Source organism: Bos indicus x Bos taurus, chromosome 4 (assembly GCF_003369695.1).
Source record: "Bos indicus x Bos taurus breed Angus x Brahman F1 hybrid chromosome 4, Bos_hybrid_MaternalHap_v2.0, whole genome shotgun sequence".
In the NCBI taxonomy this organism is placed as follows: domain Eukaryota; kingdom Metazoa; phylum Chordata; class Mammalia; order Artiodactyla; family Bovidae; genus Bos; species Bos indicus x Bos taurus.
The window spans coordinates 87987789-88001384 of NC_040079.1; the positions used below are offsets into that span (position 1 = coordinate 87987789).

General features: G+C 40.7%; 1 protein-coding gene and 1 pseudogene across 1 annotated transcript in view; one reads left to right on the top strand and one right to left on the bottom strand.

Moving 5' to 3' along the window:
- FAM126A (family with sequence similarity 126 member A) overlaps positions 1 to 13596 on the top strand; it is a 215339-nt gene that overhangs the window by 108421 nt on the left and 93322 nt on the right. The gene's annotated exons all lie outside the window — the stretch shown is intronic.
- Positions 11956 to 12619, bottom strand: LOC113890917 (annotated as a pseudogene).

A 13596-nucleotide genomic window follows, 5' to 3' on the forward strand; every position in this document is an offset into this window, starting at 1 on the left:
CTGGATACGGTCTTCTCTCTGTGTTCTTATATCTTCTGGGTTTTTATATCTAGAAAAATTTCAGCCAAGAGGCACAGGCAGAATTTTTCCATTTCTGGTATAACTTAATAAGGACACTTATGAATGAAAATATTTGGGGAAATTAATAAACAAATGTTCTAAAATATTTCCTATTCATTCAGCAGATAACATTTCCCACAAGGCAATAAGCAGAGGAGGAAATGAACATTTATCAAGTATCTATTATAGTCCAGGCTCTGTGCCAAGAACTTTAAATGTATTATCTCCTTTAATCCTCACAAATGCTATGCAAAATGTTATTTTACAGATTGGAAATTAAAGTTTCAGAGGAGTTACATAACTTTCCCAAAGTCATATATCAGGAGAGTGGTGAAGCCAAGATTCCAATATAGCCTAAATGAAAAGCCCACATTCTTTTCGTTATGCTAAAATTTGTCTTTCCTAAAAAGCATAATGAACTCAACCATAAGAAACCATATAAATTACAGAATCACAAAGAATTAGTTTGATGGCAGTTAGGGAAAGTGGGCCAGTATATGTGGAATAGTGGCTTAGCAGGTGTACTGTGAGGTCAGATAGACCCGAATCTCAGAGTTTTCACTCAGCAGCCTACTGAATTGGGGGCAAGTTACAGACTTTATAGCCTGGGGTTTCCCTCATAGCTCCGTTGGTGAAGAATCTGCTTACAGAATTCAACCTGGATTTGATTTCTGGGTCAGGAAGATCACTTGGAGAAGCAAATGTCAACCCACTCCAGTATTCTTGCCTGGGAAATCCTATGGACAAAGGGCCCTCGCCGGCTACAGTCCATGGGATTGCAAGAGTCGGATATGACTGCGACTAAACCACCACCACCACAGACTTTATAGGGGATTTTCTTTTTTTGAATTTGTTAATTTATTTATCCACTCATGTACTTATCCATCTACCCACCCGCCCATCTATTCCCCCATCCACTCATCATTCCTGAGGCTATTTTAAGTAGTCAATGATAGCATGCTAAATAAAATCCTTGGCAATGTGTGATACAGAGTAAGTGCTAAGTAATTGCTGGCTACAGTCGTTTTTGCTTTTAAGAATTTGAAGACTTTGTTTCAACATCCTTAGAGAAGTAAAAGCTGGGTTTCAGAGAGTCCCAAGTTAATTTCTCAATGACACTGGCTTAAACAGTGACAGAATTAGACCTCAGCTCTTTTGAATTCTGATATATTCTTACTGTCTTTCCAGGACACAGTACCTTCACCAGAGGATTTCGAGAGAGTTTTGAAATAGTCATTTTAAAAATGATCATGTTTTACAACCCCAATGGAAGAAAATAGTTGAAACCAGGGTTGTTTTTAAGAAATCCAGGATGTGGACACTGTTAGTAGTTCAATAGGCATAACTTCCTCCTCCTCTTTCTTAACATAATCCCAGCTTGGTCCAGGTGTCCACTCCTTCCCCATCTCAAGGAGAGATTCTTCTTAGTCTAAAGCAGTGCTCCTCAAACTTTAGAATACATGGCATGTTTGTTAAAACTCAGATTGCTGGACCCTCCCTTCAGCATTTCTGATTCAAGAGAGCTGGAGTGAGGCCAGAGAATTTGCATTTCTAGTAGGTTTTCAGGTTCCCAGCAGCTGGGAACTGCTTAAACTGCTGATCTGGGGACTGTCCTTTGAGAATCATTGGTTTAGGACAATCAGTCATTCCCCTGTTCTGGGAATGGCCAAGCTTCCCTGGTAGCTCAGCTACAAAGAATTGGCCTGCCATGCAGGAGACCCCAGTTGGATCCCTGGTTGGGAAGATCCCCTGGAGAAGGGAATGGCTACCCACTCCATTGCCTGGGATTGCCTGGGAAATCCCGTAGCCAGAGGAGCCTGGTGGGTTACAGTCCGTGGGCTGGCAAACAGCTGGACATGACTGAGTGACTAAGCACAGCACAGTAAATTGCCCCAGTCAGACTAAAGGCAAAGGAGCATATCCCTTGGTTGGATTTACTCTTTCTTGTTGTAGTTGAATAATGAACAGTTGTTGCTGACACCCATCTTATCATGCTGCTGCTGCTGCTGCTGTTGCTGCTACTAAGTCACTTCAGTCATGTTTGACTCTGTGCGACCCCATGGACAGCAGCCCACCAGGCTCCTCTGGCTACAGGATTCTCCAGGCAAGAATACTGGAGTGGGTTGCCATTTCCTTCTCCAAGCATCTTACTATGAGTCTCAGTAAACAGACAGTGGGGCAGATGGCAGAGCAGCGAGAGGGATAGGGCCCAAGACTGGTGAAATCACTGAGACACTGAATTACCCAAGTCAGAGACTTGATCTTCCTCTGTACCTCCTGGCATGTGAGGTTGTGCAAATTTCCTTGTTTAAGCAACTTCAAATCACATCGTCTGTTACTTTCCCCATGCTTAACCACTCGATGTCAGATATATTCCTAAAACTCATTAAAATGATACTAAATGCATTTGAAATCCTTAACATTTTAATTTATTCAATTTTTTCCTCTTCCAAATAACTGATAACTTTATCTTTCATTAATGAGATAATGCATATGTAAAGACAAATCTATTTCTATGCTTTAAATGGCAGAAAGTGCTCAATAAAAGCACGATTCTATTCTTAATGCTTTCATGATATACTGTGGGCAGGAAAGACAATTCTCTTTCACAAGATTTGATGTGATTAGTTAATAGTTGTCAGTGAGAAACAAACTCTGGTACATCTCTAAATTAGGAAACACTTGAGATTCTCAGAGAAGATAAATTTCCTCTAAGGAAGCTTAGAAGATTATTCACATAATCTTAACAATTGCAGTTTGTTAGAAACTCCATTCTGTTTATAAGCTGAAGTAGGAGCAGAAGGGAAATGAATGACTTCAAATCTCCTTCATGTTTTATCTTGTTACTGTAATTACAACTATGGTAAGAATATTAAAAATAAAAAAAAAAATCTCAACAAACTAGCTCTTCCTTCTGACATCACAAAACTGGAAAATATATATATATACACACATATATATATATATGTTTATCCAGTTTATTTCTTCCTTGTAGAAACACGCCATTCATTGCTTGTGACTGTAAGCAAACAATATTTTTATCTGTGATTATGATACATTTCCATATAAGATTTCTTTGTGTGAAGGGTCATTTTATTGTGGCTTAATCATTCAGTTCTCCTTCAGAAAATGTACGTTACCCAATGACAGAGCCCATCTAAGTCTTTAAGTTATTTTGAAGCGGAGCAAGTTTTTTTTTTTTACATAAGAAGTTTTGAGTTTTTCTGTTTCCTTTAAACCAGAGATCATGATGAATAGTAATAATAACCTCTGTTGCTACTTATTCTGTGTCAGGCATTGCATCATTTATAGGGACTAGCTCATTTTATTTAATCATGAATTCATTCAACAAACATTTGTGGAACACTTCACATTTGCCAATCTGGTGCCGTATATTATATAGACCATTTTCAGCTAGATTTTTTCATCAGGTTGGAAAAAGAGTAGTGGTCTGACTTCAAATCCTAGGGTAAGAGCCCTATTTCCCAGGAAGTAAGAAAGAGATGAAGATGATATAAATCACGTTTTTTCTTTCTTTCTTTCTTTTGGCTGTGTCCCGTGGCTTGTGGGATTGAACTCATGCCGCCTTGCAGTGGAGCAGTGAAAGAGCAGAGTTCTAACCACTGGAATTCCCTTGTCCCTGAGTTTCTGTTCCCAGTATGATAGACTATGTTTTCCAAAGTTTGTTCCTTGATATTTCCATAAGAAGATGATAATAGGAGTGATTTTTAAAAGTTCCATGACCAAGAATAGTGTGGGGAAATGTGGGAACTCAATCATTAAACAGATTTCTTTACTAGAGGAGTTCTTAGTACCTTTAGTATGCTTTGGGGCTTTCCAAAGAGGTGCCACATTTTGCATTATTTCTCAAACTTATTTGATCATAATGTCCCCAAACCTGTACTCCCACAGAAGGCACAGTGTTCAGGCTCCTTGGCACACACTTTATAAAAGACTCTTGTAAGTTATTTCTGCTTTTAAAAGCTTCTTCATTCCTCTTTCTACTTCAACTAAGAGTTTTTTCATTCCTCCTTCTACTTCAAATCTCTCTAGTGCTCTCAAAGTTCCAGGTTTTTTCTCCACAAATGCAAACTCCCCCACCTCCCTGACAATCTTACATGTCTTCAAGACTTCTAGTTTTTCAGAACTCACAGACATTTCTAGTAAAATCTGAGATATCTATGAAAGACATTTAGCCTCTCAAATTTCTTCATTCCTGGATGATATCATGGCCTCAATCCACAAGGAATGGGGAAGGAGGGAAGAAGAGGACATAGGGGAAAAGGTTATAATCAGAAAGGCTAAAAAACTGTAAATTTCAGTACATAGATGAAACTTGGCACAGCCCTTCTGAAAAACTGCCAACTCCTGACTGAAACTAAAATGTATACAAATTAGAGTTATGCATTGCGTTTATCTTGGAAGCAAAGTGAAAGAGAAAACTTGGAAACTGCCTGCTTAATTTGGTCACGTTTCAAAGTCAAGTCCAATAATTCTTGTTGGAGAAGATGGGGAGAGGGAGGGGATGGTCTTTGGAACCTGGACCATGTAATTTGTCATTTATGTTAGCCAAATAACTTAACCATTTCCCTACCTGGATTTCTTCTGTGTGAAGCGTGAGACTGCATGTTGCTGTGAGTTGCTGTGCTGGTGAAGTCCACTTGAAAAACAACAGTGTTTGTAAAAATCTATAATGGAAAAGAATCTGAAAAAGAATATATATATTTATGTATATATAGACATATATATACATACAACATATATGAAACTAACATAATATTATAAATCAACTACAGTTCAATAAATAGGAAAAAAAATTATGGAAGTAATAAAAAAAAGGAAACCTCTTATTTCTGTATACCTTTCTCTCCTTCAGATAAATACATCTATCAGACCTCATCATTCTCCAGAAATGACAAAGAGTAATAGCTAGCATCAGGTGGGGAGAGGGGAGACATAGGGAGTTGTGTAATTCATAACTTTCTTTTTTGAAGAAAAACTTTTCATATGAGCCAGGATCCTGGTAGGAAAGTGAATTCTCCACTCAAAGTTGTTCAGTGGAAGAGGTTTTAGTAAAAGGAGTGTTCACAGTGATGAGGGCAAGGTTAAGGGAGCCAGCAAATATGATAAGGTACCCAGGGACTAGTGACAGGGGGAATCTATCACCATTAGTAGGTCTGAGGGGGCAAAGAGAGTAAAGGTGCCCCATAGAAGCTGGACTTGCGGACCCAGCACATCAAAGCAGGAAGGAGTAGGGGAAAAAACAACTCTATCTCATTCAGCTCTCAGTTCTCCTGCAGGTTATCTCCTACTGGCCAAACCCAGACAGAACCAGAGAGCAAAATAGTGCAGGATATGCAACGTGAGTAGTGAGAGCCTTTCTGAAAACACAGCACACAAAGCTTTGGGGAGAAAATGGAGAATAACCAGGCATCTCTTCCCACAATCTAACTTCTGGGTAAAAACTTTGAGCAAAACCCTACTACGTCAAATAAAGGAACATTTTACTTTTAGCTCTGAGTCCAATCCCCTCATTTTACAGATAAGAAAACTGATAACCACAGAGCTTGTTCAAAGCCGCGCAAGATCACTATGAGGTTTCAGCCCAGTCCTGCCTTCTAATTCCACGATGAAGCTTTTCCACCTGGCCACTTTGCATCCTTCAGACCCTCTGGGCCTACTCATTATCTTATTTCTCCCTCAAAATATAGTTTCTCAGTTCTCCTGTGTCTTCTGGAGAAGGAAAAGAAAGATGACGATTTCATCTCTGGGCAGATATATGCCACCAACACTAGGTTATTCACCTGGATAAAGTGCAAATTGCATAGAATTGAAAATGTGATTATATTTAAGCTCAACTATAGGCCCTTGCGGAGAAAGCAATGGCACCCCACTCCAGTACTCTTGCCTGGCGAATCCCATGGATGGAGGAGCCTGGTAGGCTGCAGTGCATGGGGTCGCTAGGAGTCGGACACGACTGAGTGACTTCACTTTCACTTTTCACTTTCATGCATTGGAGAAGGAAATGGAAACACACTCCAGTGTTCTTGCCTGGAGAATCCCAGGGATAGGGGAGCCTGGTGGGCTGCTGTCTATGGGGTTGCACAGAGTCGGACACGACTGAAGCGACTTAGCAGCAGCAGCAGCAGCATAGGCCTTTGGGTAAGCTGGGTGGCTAAGAAAAACCTGGCTCACCTCGTCAACTTGTCCTTCCAAATGCACTGTCAGTGTTCTAGAGAGATCTAAATGGATAATTAAGGTGGCCCAAATGCCAGGTCTGTTTTTAGGTTCAGTGGCAGGGAATTCAGGCCACTTAAGTTTCAATACTTCAGGGTCAGCCTTAGGGAAAATTGGGAAATGGTTGACATTTGCCTTAAGTTGCTTCATGCTCACTCCCCCTTACCAGGTTGTTTCCTCCCCTTCACTCCCGGTCAAAAACTAGTTACCAGCTAAGTCAGGAGCTGATCTACCTGTCCCCTTAAATGTTCTGGAGTTTCAGACTGTCTTGGCCTTTGGGGCCTGCTTTGTCCTTTAGGGTTTTCCTTTCAGTGATTCTTCAGCAGATCTGCTAAACAAAGGTATGTCTAACTGTTCCAGTTGTTGTGTAGCCTGTTCACGTGTTTCTCTTCCCGAATACTCTCCCCACGTTCTCATTCCTCTCCACTGTTTGCACATAGACAGCATCCCAATTGTAAACAGACCCTACAGTGGTAAGAGTTCCCCACGTGGCACAGTGGTAAAGTATCCGGCTGCTAATCCCTGGGTCAGGAAGATTCCCTGGAGAAGGAAATGGCAACTCACTCCAATATTCTTGCTTGGGAAATCACAGGGACAGAGGAGCCTGGTGGGCTCCAGTCCATGGGGTCCCAAGAGTCAGACACAACTGAGCAACCGAACATGGACATGCAGAGTGTCGCATTCATACACTCAAGTCACCCTGTGACAGGCAGCAAGGAAAGGTCATCTAGTACCCCCTTTTGATTGAGGTGCAGAGGAAAGTAATTTGCAGTCTCTTTTTCTAGAACAGAAAAAAGCTCACCAGCCCCTATTGCTAGCTCTGGAAGGAATTGCCAGGTGGAATTTGAAGCCAGATAAACTTTTCCTTGGCCTTCAAAAAACCTCCTGTTCCTGGAGGTTCACTCACATTTTTAGAGAACCTGTCCTGTGAGTCAATCAAATAAAGATCTTTCTAGGAGATTTTTATTTCTTAATACCATCAAACACCTGTCAAAGTTCACTTTTCCTTTGCTCATGAGGACTGGTATAATAGGTATCAATATTAATAATCATCTGATTATATGGCTGATAGGTTAAATTATTTCATTGTGGGAACTGTCATCAACTATTTTCAAGCTGTAAAATTTGAAAAACCAGCTGGTTTTCACTGTTTATATTCAACTCCTTTTCTCTTTCCCTGCCCCTGCTGGCATATTCTTCTTCCAGTAATGTTCTCCCTGGAATGTCAGCGAAAACACACTGGAGCTAAGCCAGCAGATAGGACCAGAAATAACCTACTCCAGAAAAACCTCTCACCACCATCTTCTGACCACGTGATTGGAGGCAGCTAACACATGTAGTCTCAGATTCAGAGTAGGGACTCAATGAATGATTGTCAATCTTGCAACTAGTCAACAAACAGGGCCTGGAGATCTGATGCATGGTATGGGGAATATAGACAACAGTATTATATTATAATCATCCAACTTGATAAGTCTAGATCTAAATTATTTCAACAGCAAGAAAGAAATAATAATTATGTGACATGACAGAGGTGCTAACTATAGCTACAATGGTAATCATATTACAATATAAAAATGTATCAAATCAACATGTTATACAACTTAAATTTACAATGTTATTTGTCAAATATGTGCTTCCCAGGTGGCACTAGTGGTAAAGAACCCACCTTCCAATGTAGGAGATGTAAGATATGTGGGTTTGACCCTGGGTTGGGAAGATCCCCTGGATGGCAACCCATTCCAATAATCTTGCCTGGAAAATCCTGTAGATAAAGGAGCCTGACAGGCCATATTCTATGGGGTCACAAAGAGTCGGACATGACTGAAGCCACTTAACATATACTCACATGTCAAACATATCTGAACTGAAAAAAGATTTTTGATTCTGAATCCAAATTTGACTGAGCAGTGATTTGCAATGAAACAGACAGGCAGATTCTTTAAAATTGCTGAACATGGAAAGATCTGCATTAGTTATTCAGGAGATGCAAATTAAAACCACAATGAGATGCCATTATCTATCTGCTAGAATAGCTAGAATTTAAAAGGCTGATAATACAAATATTGACAAGGATGTGGCATAATTGGAATTCTCATATTCCACTGCTGGATATGTAAATGATACATTTACTTAGGAAAATGATTTGATAGTGTCACGGTGAAGGCGAGCATAAGCTGACCCTATAACCAGAAGTTCCACTCCTGCGTATTTACCACAAAAGTACACGTATTTGTGCACTGAGAGTCACATAGTATAAGAATGTTCCCAGCAGCATTATTTGTAATAGCCCCCCCCACCTTTCTGTGCTGCTGTGCTTAGTCGCTCAGTTGTGTCTGACTCTTTGTGACCCCATGGACTGTAGCTCGTCAGGCTCCTCTGTCCATGTGGGTTCTCCAGGCAAGAATACTGGAGAGGGTTGCCGTGTCCTCCTCCAGGGGATCTTCCCAACCCAGGGATTGAACACAGGTCTCCCACATTGCAGACAGATTCTTTACCATCTGAGCCACCAGGGAAGCCCAAGAATACTGGAGTGGGTAGCCTATCCCTTCTCCAGGGGAACTTTCTGACCTAGGAATTGAACTGGGGTCTCCTGAATTGCATGCTGATGTTTTTATCAGCTGAGCTACCAGGGAAGCCCACCTTCTGACAACTACCCAAATGTCCATCAGCTGCAAAACTGTCAGATACATTTTGACATATTCATATAGTAGAATTCCATATAGCAATGAGAATGAGTAAGCTATAATCACAACAAGAAACATGGATGGAACCCACAAACAAGATGGAGAGGGAAGAAAAGCCAGACTCCAGAGTATAGATTCTGTATGATTCCATTTACATCAAATTTAATAAGCATACATAGCTACATTAAAGTAATAGAAGTCAAAATGGAGGTTATCCATTTCACTCCAGTTAGAATGGCTGCTATCAAAAAGTCTATAAACAATAAATGCTGGAGAGGGTGTGGAGAAAAAGGAGCCCTCTTACACTGTTGGTGGGAATGCAAACTAGTACAGCCACAATGGAAAACAATGTAGAGAATCCTTAAAAAACTGGAAATAGAACTGCCATACGACCCAGCAATCCCACTGCTGGGCATACACACTGAGGAAACCAGAATTGAAAGAGACACGTGTACCCCAGTGTTCATCGCAGCACTGTTTACAATAGCTAGGACATGGAAGCATCCTAGATGTCCATTGGCAGATGAATGCATAAGGGATTTGTGGTATATATACACAACAGAATATTACTCAGCCATTAAAAAGAATGCATTTGAATCAGTTCTAATGAGGTGGATGAAACTGGAGCCTATTATAGAGTGAAGTAAGTCAGAAAGAAAAACACCAATACAATATACTAATGCATATATATGGAATTTAGAAAGATGGGAACGATGATCCTATATATGAAACAGCAAAAGAGACACAGATATAAAGAACAGTCTTTTGAACTCTGTGGGAGAAGGCAAGGGTTGGATGATTTGAGAGGGTAGCGTTGAAATGTGTATATTATCACGTGTGAAGTGGATCCCCGATCCAGGTTTGATGCATTAGACAGGGTGCTCAGGGCTGATGCACTGGGATGACCCTGGGGGATGGGATGGGGAGGAAGTTGGGAGGGGGGTTCAGGATGGGGAACACATGTGCAGTCATAGCTGATTCATGTCAATGTTCTGCAAAAAGCACTACAGTATTGTAAAGTAATTAGCCTCCAATTTAAATAAATAAATTAATTTTTTTTTTAAAGGAGGCTATCTTTGGGAAGGAAGGAGTGAGTGGTGATTGGGAACAGGCCCATGGGAGCTTCTGAATCATTGTCAGTTTTTTTGACCTGGATCAGTGGTTGCATTGTTCACCTACAACAATCCACTGAGGCAACATATTTTTGTTTTCTCTGTTTTTCTGTATGTATGTTGTACCTCAATTACAGCAAAATTGCAATTGCAGAGCTGTCAGGACTGGTCCAAGTCAACATATCCTATCCCTCCTTGACCCCTTTAGCATATTTTATTTTCATCAATGATCCTGATTCTTCTCATCTCCACATAGCATCTTACTGCCCATGGAGCTTCCTAGATACTGTCCCAGTCTCAGATATCTACATTCCTGCCATCTGTCTTCCCCATTGTCTTTCCTAACGCCTTGCTTTGTCTTAGAGATAGGATAAAATAATCTCTATTTTTTTTTTTTTTTGGTTGTGCCCCTGAGGCTTAAAGAATCTTAGTTCCACAACCAGGGATTGGCCCAGGCCATTCGCAGTGAGTGTGCAGAGTCCAAGATGGTAAAGAATCTGCCTGCAATGTAGGAGACCTGGGTTCAATCCCTTGGTTGGGAAGATCCTCTGAAGGAGGGCATGGCAACCCACTCCAATATTCTTGCAGAGTCCTAACCACTGGACTTGGTCAGGAAATTCCCAATCTCTGCTAAGTTTTTTTTTTTTTTTTTTACCATTACATATTTTATTTCTTTTTAATTAAGACATTTGTACTTTAACAGAGACAATGACCAATGACAAACTAGAATGCATTCATAGGAGGACAGGCTAGTTGAAGAATTAAATTGAATATTTATTGAACAAGTGCAGAATAAATGAACTAGGAGGTGAGGTGGTTTTAACCTGAAGATACAATGAAGTGAAGTGTGAAGTGCTAGTTGTTCAGTCGAGTCTGACTCTGCAACACCATGGACTGTAGCCCACCAGGCTTCTCTGTCCATGGAATTCTCTAGGCAAGAATACTGAAGTGGGTTGCCATTCCTTTCTCCAGGGGATCTTCCTGACCCAGGGATCAAACCCGGGTTTCCTGAATTGCAGGGAGATTCTTTACTGTCTGATCCACCAGGGAAGCCTGAAGATACAATAATTAAATATTGTATTTCAAATATTGTACTTCAAATATTCAGAGAGCTGTCATACACAAAAATGAAAGATTTGTTCAGTATCTCTCCCAAGGGCAGAACTTGACCCAAGGGATGAATATAAGCAATCAATAGGCTGCAGGACAGCTGTACAAAGTGTATCACTTAATAGCTTCTTTCCCAAATTATGCATTCCACCCGTACATTTTCCTTCTTCTGAAAGGAAATAATACAAATGAATACTTCCCATGAATGTCTTAAGCTTATTCTCATGGCAAGTCCTCCGCTGCCGGCAATAGATGTAGTCACACTCTCAGAAAAAAAATCTAAAGTTAACAAATTGCTTTACTAAGGAAATGATCTTTTCTTCCTCAGCTCTCAGTATTTTATATTTGTGATTCTCAGGAGGTGAGAGGAAAAGAGCATATTCTCCAAAGAGGATGAATTAGGGTCCTCAGCAATTCAGATACTGCCCCTGGGGATAGTCCTCCTCAAACTGTCAGTGCAGCTATCAACCTATGGTACAGATGGGAGTGTGCTGTGCGCCGGGGCAGAAAAAAACAACTGATAACCACTGTTCTACATGAAGCAGGAAGGCAGTATTTTATGAGTCAGTAGGAAATATAAACTGACTGATGGGCTCCATCAAAATTGTCAACTATTAAAAAATGAGAATTGTTTCAACAACCATTATAATTTAGTTTATATATAGGTATTTTATCAAATATTTAGGAATGCTAAGGTGCTTAATCCATCTGATAAAATTGAAAATAAACACTTTACATTTCTCTATTTGTCAGTATTCAGAATTTGGAAGGTGGGTCTTGAACTCAGAATGATAAATGATAAGGAAAGCCACATAGTCGGTGAGTCAGGCTAACTGCTGCCCACTGGGAATGGGTGGAACAGGGGCAGGCTGTGATAAAGCAATAAACCTGTTAGAGGAAATATCCAGGGCCCCTGCAAGTGGCTTTGTGGGCATGACCATCCTTGTGGTGGAATCAGCCTACCATCCTTCTCTAGTATACCTTTCACAGCCTCTTCCACTGGAAGTCCAACAAAGGTTGCAAAATAGCAGGTGATGACGATAGATGTATATGTTTGAGAGATCAGGGAGAAGGCTCCTCTCCAGGTTGCATCTCTAAGCACTTCCACGATTGGCTGGACCATCTCAGACCACTGGTGAGCTTTGATGGTGAAATAGATTCTGGGGAAATCTCTCTGCCAAATTCTTTGTCCTACTGACCAAGTTCAGAATTTGCAGGTTTTATAGCATGTAATATCTTTTTTCAAAAGTTTCCTGCATTATTCACGTTATTATGGAGCAGATATAAATTTAGAAGCTGGCCATACACTGGGGGTATAACAATTTCGCCCGGAGCCTCAAGCTCCTAGTTGTCCGACTGATCTAGCAACTTTCTGAAACTGAAGGAACTTGCCACCATCACTGCCACTGGCATTTTCCTGGCTGGTCCTGCCGCCGTACCTCCCCACAGAGCCAGACCCCAAACTCTGCTAGTTTATTTGTGACAAATGTGTTTTCTTCTCTTCCTGGTGTAATTTAAATTTGAAAAAAATCCTTGAGAGTGACTTTAAGGATTAGTATCATGATTCAAACCGTAGAGGTAGAGGTTTTGGGGGACGATACCCTTTAAAAGACACGAGGATGCTGGGCCTGGACACGTGTCCCACACCTGTGCCTCGAGTAAACAGAGAAGTCTAGAGAAGGTGTTCCTTGTTTTTGCTGACAAAATGGGTATCCAGAGAGAACAGCTTGACAGAGGACTGAATCACTTTAACATGATGGTAGAGGAAGAAAGTGTGATGGGCTTGTCCTTACTGAACACTGGTTATGATGCTGAATTTGCTCACTGGAATTTTTTTTTTTTTGCATAAATATCAGGGTGTGGTGATAGTGACTAAGTAAATGAGAGCAAAGTTGAAAAATAGAAGTATTATTCTTACATTGGACTCTCTTAACTCAAGAGTTACAGACCAGAGTGAACGGGTTGGCAAAACTCTTTGGGGATGCACCACTTCCTACCTCTCTTTGTTATCCTTCTTGCAGCTGGGCTTCGACTTCCCAGACTCATCTACTCTTCAACTAGTACTTGTGCTTCTTAAATTGCTTCAGTGGTACCACTGGGCAAGGGAACCAAGGAAGCATGTGGCTCTATTGATGCCTCTATTCTCTGGGTGAGAGATTAACACATGAGAAACAGTTTGGGAACAAAATTGTTCAATTGTTCAACAATTGATACACAATGAAGTGTTAGACTGAATACAACTGAAATACACATCTGATGAATGCAGTGAGTAGGCTGAAAAGCAGAGAAATCAGGTTTCCAGTTGGTGTATGGACATGTGAAAACCTGAAAAAGATTTATCAACCAAATGGAGACAGAGGATGAAAACTCCTGTCTTTTCAGGTTCTCCT